The sequence below is a fragment of the Crocodylus siamensis genome, chromosome 4 (assembly GCF_052110815.1).
Source record: "Crocodylus siamensis isolate JL-2025a chromosome 4, ASM5211081v1, whole genome shotgun sequence".
NCBI lineage: Eukaryota > Metazoa > Chordata > Crocodylia > Crocodylidae > Crocodylus > Crocodylus siamensis.
Window position 1 is genome coordinate 96409359 of NC_143398.1, and position 12119 is coordinate 96421477.

At 46.6% G+C, this 12119-nt stretch overlaps 1 protein-coding gene across 3 annotated transcripts in view; it reads left to right on the top strand.

Annotated features, from left to right (window-relative positions):
- Window positions 1-285: 285 nt before the first annotated feature.
- Window positions 286-12119, top strand: part of TMEM184B (transmembrane protein 184B) — a 40354-nt gene continuing 28520 nt past the window's right edge. Inside the window, exon 1 of one of the 3 annotated variants that reach the window (XM_090043038.1) lies at window positions 286-428. The gene's annotated coding sequence lies outside the window, so the exon portion shown is untranslated. Of the gene's footprint in view, window positions 429-7658; window positions 7772-12119 lie in introns of those variants that run through there. The other 2 variants (XM_090043036.1, XM_090043037.1) reach the window with 2 other exon arrangements.

The window sequence follows — 12119 nt, forward strand, 5'->3', positions numbered from 1 at the left end:
ACTTCCCCTTTAGGCGCCGCTAGGTACGTCACCCCCAGCTTCTCCGCGGGCTGGTGCGGTCTCGGCGCATGCGCCAGGCCGTCTCTGTCCCCGCTTTCCGCCCCTTCGAGGGCTTAGGCAGGGCTCCGCGCATGCGCTCTGCCTTCTCTTAACTAGGCCGCGCCCCCCGCCCCGGGCTTGGGCGGGCTCCGCGCTTGCACATTGCTCCCTTTCTTCCCCGCCCCCTCGGCGGGTTGTGCGGGGTTCGGCGCATGCGCTTGGTATCTCTGCCCCCCCCCCCCCACCTCTTCCCCTCCCCCTCGCCGGGCCGCGGCGCAGACACCGGCGCCGAGAGCGAGGCGGGGAGGCGAGGCCCGGCTGCGCTATGGGCCCCTGAGGGCCGCGCCCGTCCCGGCCCAGCGCCCCTCCCCGCCCAGGGGAGCCGCGCGGTGAGGCGGGGGCCGGGGTCCCCCACGGGGGGCGCTGGGGGTGGGGCTGGCACTGCTTGCGTGACGTCAGCGCGGGCATGATGTCAGCGGGGCGTGACGTCAGTGTGTCACTGCATGGGCTGAGGTCCTGATACTGGGTGTGCCCAGCGGGGTGCAGTGGACCTGGAACCCACTGGGCATGGGGTGGCCCCAGCCCATGTGTGCTGAGCAGGGCAATGTGGCTCTGGGCTTGGCGCCGCTCAGTAGCATGTGGCACTGGCTGGTGTGACGTGGCCCCCAGCAGTGGTGGGGCACTGCATGGCCCTTGTAGATACTGCATAGCGTGGGGGGGGGGGGTTGCATACTGTGTTGTGGCACCAAGCAGCAGGGCCAGGCGTGGTGCTGCTTTGTGCCACAAGGCAGTGAGATTTGTGGCATGTGCCAGTATTCAGTGTGCCATGTGTTTCAGTGCAGCATTTTCTCTTGAACTGCATAGTACGGAGACTTACCCGTGTCCAGTCTCAGTGGGGAGTATGGTCTCCTTCAGACCCTGGCACTGTCAGTGCTGTGGCACCAGCAGCCCTGACACTGATGAAAAGACCTTGGGTTCATGAACGCTTGTGTGCTCTCTCTCTCCTATGTAGTTAGTCTGTAAAGGTGCATCTCTAGCTGCCCTCTGATGACTTTGGAATAATGTGGAGAACTGTCTCAACCCTGAAATGGACCAGCTTCCTTCACTTTGAGGTTTTTTATAATCATCCTTTGACAGCCTCTTGTCCCTGCTTTTTCTGATGCAGACCGTATAAACTGGCATTACCGCTGTGAGATGCAGGAGGGACACCGTGCCATGCAGCATTGTGCCAGTTGGCACGGCGCACAGCAATGTTGCATGCAGGGTGGTGTGATGTGGCATCAAGTGGTAGTGAAAGCTGTGTGGGCTGGCATGGCATGGTGCTGCATGGCACTGAGTGGCAGATCATGGCTTGGTGCTGCGCTGCATCAAGGTCTGAGCAGCACAATGCAAGTGATGTGCTGAATTGCACCTGATGATATGGCGTGTTATGGAGAATTACTGAATGGTTTGATGTAACATGGCAGCGCTGAGGGGGTAGTAGAACAAGGCAGCCAAGTTTATTAGTCAGGTGTCTGTTTTGGGTTACAGCTGTTCTAGGAGGTGTGTAGCTGGAACAAGGTAGCATATGTGTAATGTGCATGAATGCATGTAAAGTGTCTGTCTGTGGCTCTTATCATGTACACTGTATAGTGCACCATGCATTCTTGTATAATGTTGGCGTATACGTTATATAACCTTTGTATGTCTGCAATGTCCAATCAGTGGCACTCAGGGAAATAGTGTCATCTATATTGTATGTGTGCCTTTCTAACATAACCAGTCTGACTTGGATGTCTATGGTGTTGCTCGGTTTCAGTCACTATGTAAGTTGAAAGTTAGTATTGGCAAATGCAAGGTAATGCACAGTGGAAGAAATAATTTGGAAAAACTCATGCCCCTTACTAGGTTCTAACTAACTCTGGGAAAGGACCTGATCCTTTTTGTGGACAGCTCCATGCAAACCTCTCAACACCCAGCAGTAGAAGAGAGCAGGAGGTAGGATGCTTGAGGAAGTAGTGGGCGTGGAGTACTGTTATATGCATCTGTCATCTTCAGTTCTGTGACAAGGGGATGTGGCAAAAATAAGAGGCTCATAGAGGCATAAAGAAAATGATCAGAGGTGTGTATGGACTTCCACAGTGAGAGTGAAAAGAGTGGCGTGGTTTACCTTGGCAGGAAGATGAAAGAAAGGATGCCTGATAGAAGTACAGAGAAGGTAGTTCAGGAGACTAGAAGCACCTGTTCTCATATGAGAACAAGAGCATAGTCAATGCAATTGCTAGCCTGGAATTTGCTGCCTTTCAAAAGGAAATATCTTTTCATGCGCTACTTTATTAGCTCATGGGATTTAATGACATCTAGCAATGAGGCCAGGAGCTTAGCAGGGTTCCTAAAAATGGACTGGATGGTTTATATTAGTATTGTAGGTATCCAGAGTTAATATAGTAAAGATGAAAAAAAAAATAGGTAAATACAGTTCCAGAAGGAATACACAGGGAACAAGCCAAGTGCTAAGCAACAGGAGGGTAGAGACTTTCCCTGAGTGGAGGCTATTCCATAACAACCTGCCACAGGGTTTCTTACACCTTCTTCTCAAGCAGGGGCGACAGGATGTATTGCTAGCCTGATCTCATGGGGTAGTTCCAGAGGCCACTTAGTTTGTGCGTGCGTGTGATACACCATGTAATCAGTCTTGAGCAGATATTTGGCAAGTTTGTTGGGGAAATGTCTCTGTCAGATGCAAAGGTGAGTAGTTGCCATCACAGTTAAGTGATGTACTGCTTCCTCATTCAGAGTTTCCGACTGGGTAGGTTGGGGAGAAGATGTTATTTTACTTTACATTCTCTCCTCAGGTCTCTGAATGGCTTTTTGAGTCCTGAGTAAATCGCAGGCTTTGTGGGGTTGTTTTTTTGAGCAGCCAAAAGGGTGTTGCTATTACAACTCGCTTTGCTTTTTATTGATAAGCTTGTTTGAGCCGCCACAAGCTATGTGAATGTGGTTTCTTGGCACTGGTGGGTGGTGCTGGTTGTTGGAATTTGCTGATTTGGCACAATGATAATATCCTGCAGAGATGGTTTAACTTTGCCAAAGTTCCACCCACACTTACTTTGGAAGCTTGCCTGGTTCCTTGGTGTATCTAACGCACTACTGGGGCGCCTGAGTTTCTGGGCTCCCTAGCTTTAGGGCAGCTCCTAATGTCAACTCACTTGGGGCTGGAATTCCATTCTTGGAAAATTTGAGCACTGTTATTTTTTGGTCCTAATTGGAATGAAGCCAAGTTTTAAAGTACTGAAATTCTTGTGCTGAGTAGAATTGCCTTTCTCTGCCCTTTTCTCCTGGACAGTGGGGGGTTCTTTTGGGAACTTATCCTCTTGTTTAATTGGTTTATCTTTGCTGCGACAAATGGAAATAGGCCCCTTTCTTCACCCACGTGTTCCCCTCAGGAGTGGGGACCATTTATTTCTATTTTCAGCTGTTCAGCCCTTTTTGCTAGTAGCAGAAGTGGCTCATAGGAGAAATAAATTGTATTTGGGCTTTTCGTTGTTATTTGGTAGCAGCTGAGCCTGGTGGGTTAAGTACTATATAAACAAGTGCAGGAAGAGACGGGCCCCACTCTGAAAACTTTGCTGCTTTGGTTTATTGTAAAGCAGAGCATACCCCCATTTTATGGATGAGGAGCAGACAGAGTAAAGTGACTCACTGAGGAATCTGAGTAGGGAATTGAATCCAGGCGTCCCGAGTCCCTATCCAGTGCCTTAACCACCAGACTAGCTTTGCCATGGTTGCCCAGTGAAGTCTGATGGTCCAGGCATTGCACATCTTTCAGCATATTTGTCAGTCTCAAAGTCATTTGGTGTGGCTGCGCGTCAAATCTTTCAAGCCTTTAAGATGAGACAGAAGAGTGTGCTGTAGGAGCAGTTTTGTGTAGGGGGAGGTGGGTAACATGTGACCTACTGGTGCTAGATGTTTGCTCACCTGCCTGTGACTTTTATTCAGAAAGCAAAATGTAAGCACTTTATTTCCATTATTTACCTCCTTTCAGGGCTGTGTTGACTGTACTCCATCAGCGTCCTGAAGGCCTGGCTATTCTGGGGAGCAGTATTCTGCTGCTTGTGGCTTAATATACTGTCTTGCCCCACTGTCTTTTTTGTCTGAAGTGTTACATACATCTCAGCCTCTTGTCTTCTCCCAGAACTCCTGGGCCTCTTCTTTCTTGGACTGGAAGAGGCAGTTTCCTTTTTGGAGGATAAACCCTTCCAGAGCACTTGGGACTCTGTGAAAAGGATCTGGAACTAATCCATTTTATTATGACAGTCAGACAAATCATTTATCTTAAAGAGCCATAAAATGTGACAGCAGTTGAGCCTGAAAATACCACTTAGAAAAACCTTTTCTTGTTATTGTCTAAAAACTGGGTGTGAGGGTTTCAGATACCTGATCTGGGGCATGTTCTGTGTCCTGGAAGTCATTGCAGCAAGACCTCAGACAACTTGAGGAGTAAGGTGGGCATCACTTGGGATGTGAATGGTACCAGAACCCCAGTCTATATCTGCTGGGATGTGATTTCAGAGCAAGCTCCTCTCTCTAGCTATGTCCCTGTATTTGAAAGCCAGTGCTTTGTCCACTGGGGCTTTCTGTTTGTTACCATGCAAATAAAATGTCTGAGAAGACAACAGAGCAACCTGTGTCCAGGGACAGTGCGCGTTGTGTAGTGATCAGGCTGGGAACCTCTTTGCAGCTGGGTGTGATGATGCCTTTGTAACCCCTCAGAGGAATCATTTACAGGAAACTTGAAGGGGAGATAACAACTAACATGTTCTGTCTGCAGCATCCAGTGTTCTCTAGATGATGGCTAGATTTCTATTGCCTTAACCTCTCTGGCCACTCAGGCCCGTCATTGAGTAGGGACTGCAATAATTTTGTTATTTATTTGTCTTCCTGGAGCAGCAAGGAGCCTAGCAGCACCTAAAAGCTCAGTCGGCAGAAGGTGCTGTACAACGGGGTGGGGTGCATCCGAGAGCACAAATTGATGACAGCAATGTCTCACCTTCCTGTTTCCAAGCTGAAGAGATCTCTCTTCCCATGCTGTTCCTGGAATATCCTGTGGGGGATTGGTGGCAAAGGGGCAGTGTGCCCATCTTAGGAATGAAGAGAGCATTTCTGTGTGTTTATTTAGAGCTGCAGCCAAGGTTTCAGAACGTGGGGGCTATAAACAGCTTCCTAGAGATTGACTTCCAGCAGCCCATTTTTTTTTTCTCATGGGGGATTTAAAAAAAACAAACTACAGGAAGCTATTGAGTTAACTGCTTCAGAGGCTGCAGTTGTTTTCTTTTTATCTCCAGAGCAGGTACAGCAGAAGCAGAAGCCCTATACACCCTGCCTGCTAGCCAGCGCACCTTAGATGGCCTTGGAAATACTCTTTATTATGACAGGAGGTAGGAGGTTTCAGTTTCCATAGCTAATCTGGATAGTTGGTGCTTTTGTAGCCACTTGCCCTACTAGAAACTAGATGGAGCACCTTTCCCTCCTACACACTTGGTTTCACTCGGGGAATTCAGCTGGCCATCCAACAGCAGTGGCTTGGCAGTGGAATTTGAGACAGGGATTTTCAAATTTGGCTGCATACGTCTATTCACTTAAATTTCTGTTTTGGCAGGTGTGTCAGAGTACTACAGTTAGGTGCCAGCACTTGCAAATGTTAGACTTACTGCTCTTTCTTTCCCAAATGTTCCCTCACCAGCATACACATCCTCTGGGTATAGGATGCATTAATGCCGCTGAAGTCTGCTGCGGAGGAGGTGTTAGAATCCCTGTGGAATATGTCATGGTTTGGATGGGTGTCTGCCAGCTTAAAAAGCAGTGTGTGTGACTTTCCAGAGACCTGCAGCCTCTCATGGTCTGCTTGTGCGCTGTGTATCAGGGAAGATTTAAACCGCTCCTAGCCACTTGGATGGTGCAGGTAGTCCTGGAAGGGAGGGGTTGGATTGGGGGTTTTATCTGAATGTTTCCCTCTGGTTGGCTGAGCTGTGAGAATAGGTTCTTCCTTCAAGAGCTGCTTTCTACTTTTGAACTTCCAAATTTTGTTTTTATTTAAAACATGACATCCTAAAATGAGAGATGAGCTGGGTGACTGAGTAATTCTATGTGACGTGGCACCTCATAGGCTTATTTCATTTGAAATGGAAAGACCGCCTCTTCAGGAGTCCTGGCACTTGAAATGTCCATTTCCGCTGTTAGAAATTTGAGCCTGTTTGTTATGCAGTAGGATTTGTGTATCGTTCTTGGTGAAGTAAAAGTGAGAGCTAAGAAATGTGACAGTATTGTTGTTCCTGGAAGAATATGCCTTGCTTCTTGCTGTCTCTGAGAACAAATAACTGAAATGCCGAATAGCAACAAGAAGAAAGCTGTGAGATCCACAATAACATTTCTTGTTATGTGTGCTAACATAAGGGTGGTTGAATTTATGTCTAGGTGTTTCTGTAGTGCCTATTACTGTAGTACTTATACACCTGGGAATCTCATGCTGTGGAAGTCAGTCCCTTGCTCATGCTCCCCTCAGGCTGCAGTGGTGCATGTTTGACTGGTAGTATAACAGATGTGCTTGGCTTATTCTGAAATCTGAGAAGCTTGGTCTGTTTGGTAAACTTATGATTACGTGAGATTTGACAGATCCTGTGCAGTGGTTGGGGAAAATGCATGTTAACACCAGTGAGTGGCATCCTGATGAGCCATTTCACTTTTGATAGCTCATAGGGCATGCTGTGTAATTTGATCATTTTTTGTAACCTCCCTCCCTATCCAAATGCCTTCATATCCTTCCCTTTCAGACACAAAAGCAAGCTTTGTGCAGTGGAGTAAAAATGCAAGTGATTGGGAATAGGTTTGTGACACATCTTTGCTTCTGAGACTTTTGGAAAACTGCATGCAAGCTTCCTCTGTCACGTTTGAAAGAAGCATTTCCGAAGTGCCGCTTTCCTTGAGTGTAGCGTCCTCACTCACTGTCATGGAGCCTTGGCTTTGTTATCTCTTGGGGCCCCTTCCCTTTGCAGGGAGAGGCTTGGCACCAGACCGGAGTGCGTATATGGGCTGGGACCGACTGGAATATGGGAATGGACACACCCCATGACAAAAGCATGTTTGATCCTGTTTTCAAAGGAAGGTCTGGGAGCCCTAGGGACACCCTTCCTTGTTTCCTACCTTCTGCAAAATGGGCTGGCTCTGGGATGCTGACCTATTCTAATATGGGTCAGTCCACCAAAAAAAGGCGAGGAGGGAGAGAGAGAGAAAGACAACAGAAATTAATAGAGCAGAAAAAAAACCCTCTGTGGGAGGAGGATGGGGCAGTTTGGAGTAAAAGGGTTTTATTGTTCATCCTGGGTTTCTGAAGTTGGGAGGATGGCATTAGTGGCAGCTCTTTTATCAGGGTGATTTTGTATTCATTATTAAAGGCATGGGGGAGATTAATAGCAGAAGGGATAGTTGGGATGTGACCAACTGGATGTGCAGAAGAGGGGACTCCACAGTGTGCAGTGGGGGAGGGAGGATTCCTTTGTGTCTTCAGAGTTTAATTGCAGTCGGGGAAGGGAATTGTGGTGCTGTACTGAAGGTTAAATAGTTCACATAGGTTGCCTTCTATTTATTTGAAAAGTTGCAGGATCATCCTTTGAATATACACTTGGAGGGAATATGAAACTGCCTAAAGTTAAGCAATGATGCAGCTGTTGTTCAGTCCTCTATCCTCTCTGCTGAGGTTAGTGTTTTTCCTTTTACAGAGAAAGTATTTGTATTCCAATCATTGTTCTGACAGATTAACATTTTTCTGTCTTGCATTTTACCCCTCATACTGACTGCTGCTTAGAAAAGAAATCATGATTGGACAGCATCTCTTGAGTACTCAGTTTCTTCACTCCTTTAGAGTGATTACCGTGTGAGGAGCCACATTTGGATCTCAGCTTGCTATGCCAATAGTTATGTAGCTCCTCTCAACTAATTACATAGCTCTTACGTGTTTATGTAAATTATGTAGTTAAGCACATGTTTAGGCTGAGGGCGATGTGTAGGTATTTATATTTCGAAGGTGTTTAGGTATGCATATGTGAAGTGTGATGATGTGATGTGACTGTTTGATTGGCCTTAAGTTTAAGATAAATTTATCTCTCTAAGTATTGAAACAATAAACACATTAATAGGTCATCATTCCAATACAGCTTTTATGCTATGCTATCATGTAGTCTTCATGTGTTATGTTTTTTCTCAAAAACTACTTTAGAAATGTTTTGGAGGGTCTTAAAGTATGTGTGCATGCATGCATGCACCTTTTTCATATTTAGCTAGGCATTCTTGTGTGTCCGGTTAGCCAGGCCTGGCAGAGAATAATTAAAATTAGTAATAAGTTTGAAACTTTTTTCGAGGTTGCTGCCGTCAATAGGCTGTCTTCATTAGAAGCATGTGTGCAACTTGTCTGTACTAAAGCATCCTGTTGCTATTAACTTTGTTTTCCCTGCCTTCCTCTCTCCCAGTTTGTCTGTCTGATTGAGCAGCTATGATCACTGTTTCAGATTGTAAGCTCTTTGGTTTGGGAACTATTATTTACTGTGTGTATGATGGAGCTCTGATCACAGTTGGTGACCCTAATCACTATTATGGTGACTTCATAGATTTCATAGACGTTAGATTTCATAGACATTAGGGGCTGGAAGGGACTTTGTGAGATCATCAAGTCCAGCCCCCCCGCCATAGGCAGGAAGTCAGTTGGGATCAAGTGATCCCAGCAAGAAAAATATCCAGATGTTTTTTAAAAGAGTCCAGAGTAGGTGCTTGCACCACCTCTGGGGGAGTCTGTTCTAGACCCTGGACATTCACACTGTAAAGAACTTTTTTCTTATGTCTAGTCTAAATCAGCCTTCCTGGAGTTTATGGCTGTTAGAACTTATTATGCCTTGGGGAGTTCTGGTGAACAGCTGTTCTTCTGAGTCCTGATGTACCCCTCTTATGTAATTGTAGACTGTAACCAAGTCACCCCTGAGCATTCTTTTTTCCAGACTGAAGAGTCCTAAGTCCCTTAGTCTCTCCTTGTACAGCCTGCTCTCCAGGCATTGAATCATATGAATGGCTCTCCTCTAGATTCTCTCATGCTTTTCCACATCCCTTCTGAAGTTGGGGTCCCAAAACTGGATGCAGTACTCCAGCTGTGGCCTCACCAATGCTGAGTAAAGTGGGAGGATGACGTCCCTGGTTTTGCTTGAGATGCATCGGTAGACGCACACCAGAGTTTGGTTTGCTTTGCCAGCAGCAGCATCGCATTGGTGCCGCATATTCATATTCATCTTGTGGTCAGTCATGATCCCCTAGTTTCTTTTGGTCGTGGTGCAAGTGAGTGTAGCACTGCCAAGCCTATAGGTATGATGTGGGTTCTTTCTCCCGAGGTGGAGCACCTTGCATTTCTCTATGTTGAATGTCATCAGGTTTTGATCCACCCACCTTGCAAACCTGTCCAGGTTGGCCTGAATCCCCATCCTATCGTCTAGAGTGACTGTGCTTTCCCACAATTTGGTGTCATCTGCGAACTTACCTAGTTTGCTTCTGACACCTGAATTCAGATCATTTATGAATATATTAAAGAGTACTGGTCTGAGAACTAAACCCTGGGGGATGCCACTGGTCACCATGCTCCATGTTCATTGATAAGCGCTCTGGGTCTGACCACGAAGCCAATTCCCTAGCCATTGGACTATAAGGTTGTCTCTCTTGATAGTTTTGTAGGGTTTTTTTAATGTAAAATTTTTTAAGTTCAAACATTGAAGACTTTTTCAGAAATGGAAGTGGATTTGTGTGACCCTCCAGAAAGCTATAAAACTGGTTTCTAGTGGGAGACAGGTCTCTCTTTTTTTTTTTTTTTTTTAATTTTATTTTAACAGATGGGAAAAATTTAGACCTGAAGCTGGCTTCTTATGGAGGATGGATTTTTTTCTCTTTGGCATTTGACCATTATAAATTTAGGGAGAAATTCCCCATGGAGGGAATGAAGGATGAGAAGGAAAGAAACATTTCTGGGTCAGTTGAAAGAAAATTAAATACAATGGTGATTTGAAGTTGCTCATGAGTCTTGTACAAGGGTACTTAACCTCCAATCTGTACAGCCATGGCATCTGGCCCATGGGAATCTCCACAGGTTGGAAATTTGGCGCTGGTGGAATGGTGGAAGCTCAGTGCAGGTGGATCCAGCCTTGCTGAGGCCATTGCCAGACAGCAGGACAAGGGCTGGGCCCGCCCCCATACATCTGATTTGGGCTGGGCTGCTCCTCCCCTCCTCCCATGTGTCTTGATCTGGGCTGCTCTGGCCCTTCCCCTGCCCCCCAGTGTTTCTGGATAGGGACCAGGCTGCTCCCCACTTCCATCCCTGGCAGCTGTGCACCTTACCCCTCCCCTGTAGCTGCATTGGACACCTGCTGCACTGGCCTACATACCACATTGAGCGCATCAGCCAGATCTAGCCGCCTGTCTGGCCTGTGGGGTGAAGAGTTTTGGGCACCATTGGTCTAGCCTGTAAAAGGAAGGTTTGGAGGAATGAATTGGTAGCAGAGAGCCGGTGAGCCAGAAGCTTCCTGTAGTGTAGCCATTTAGCTCAGTTGATTAGAATGTGGTGCTAACAATACCAGGGTTGCAGGTTTCATCCCTGGTTGGACAAGAGGTTCCTTCCAGCCTCACTTCTCTACAAAAGTGCAGAAGGGCTGCAGCTTATTACCCATGTCCACACCTGGGAATCTCTTTCCTCATGGGACTTCCAAAATAAGATCAGTAAGGTGGGGGTGTCATACCCCTTTTGGCAGAAAGAGATGCAGGTTTTGATCACCTTTCACATGATACCTTTGCATATAATTCCTGCCTCTCTGAAGCAGTTTGGTGATGAAATGCTTTAACTGCAGTGGGGGATGAAACTGATAGCCTGATAACCTCCCATAGTGATTTCATCCATTTTAAACGTACAAATTTCATGTGTAGGGCACTGAGGCTAATAATCCATGCCTGTGAGCTTCTGCTGACCTGTAGGCAGAAATGGTCTGAGAATCAATGCCTCTTCCTTTTCCACTGGTTTTGCTAGACTGTTGCATGAGAGGCAGGCTTTATGTAATGAATGCAGGGTATGCACACAATGTTCACCATTTATAAAAGTGTCTCTCCTGTGGTAGTGACTCTTTCCATATGTCGACTCTGGCAAAAAATGAAGGCTATTTTGTTAAGCTTGCCCCAAATCCCTTCCAGTTATGTATTTTGGATTCTGAATTTGTTTTGATGAAAGATGTTGGCTTGACAGTTTTGAAGACCAAAGATCTCTGCTTGCAAAAGAGTTGCAAGAATGATGGCAGAGTGTACCCACTGTCAGGAAGTGGCATATATCTATGCTGCTGTTGCTGCTGCAAATACAGCCTGGGTAGACATACTCCATTTTGTTTTAAAATAGGTAGTTTGGATATGGCTAGTAGTATAGCCACAGTAGCATGGAAACTTGGTACAGGTTATGAAACCTAAGTGAATCTTCACATGATAAGCCCACACTGAACTCTGTGAAGTGACAGGTATAATGATAGCAGCACCCGTGCTTGGGCATATCTACACTGCAGTGACTCCTGTAGACATACAGGTGATCCTTGTCATTTGTGGGGGATCCATTCTGGAGATCTCTGCAAACGGGGAAATCTGTGAATATAGCACTTAATTCATGACCATCATGAACGCAGTGCCACCGGTGGCTGAGGGGGGACCACGGCTGCATTGGCGGTGGTGGGAGCCCAGCGGCGGCAATGGGAGCCTGGTGGCAGCAAGCACAGAGCTCCCAAGGAGCTCCTGTAAGCGTATTTAAAATGTGGATTCGGCATTTGCAAATATTTGAAACCGCAAATGCCGAACCCACGAATAGTGAGGGTTTTCTGTATGCCCAGTGTGTCCCCAGCCTGACCTGAATGGACAAACCCTGTAAATGAGAAGGGCATTGAGCCATTTGGCCTCTGGTCTGTGCTTAGTGTGTCACTAGGAGGGCTTTTTAGTGCCAGTAGTATGGCATTGGAAAAAAAGGTGATATTTAGATAAGGATAGCTATC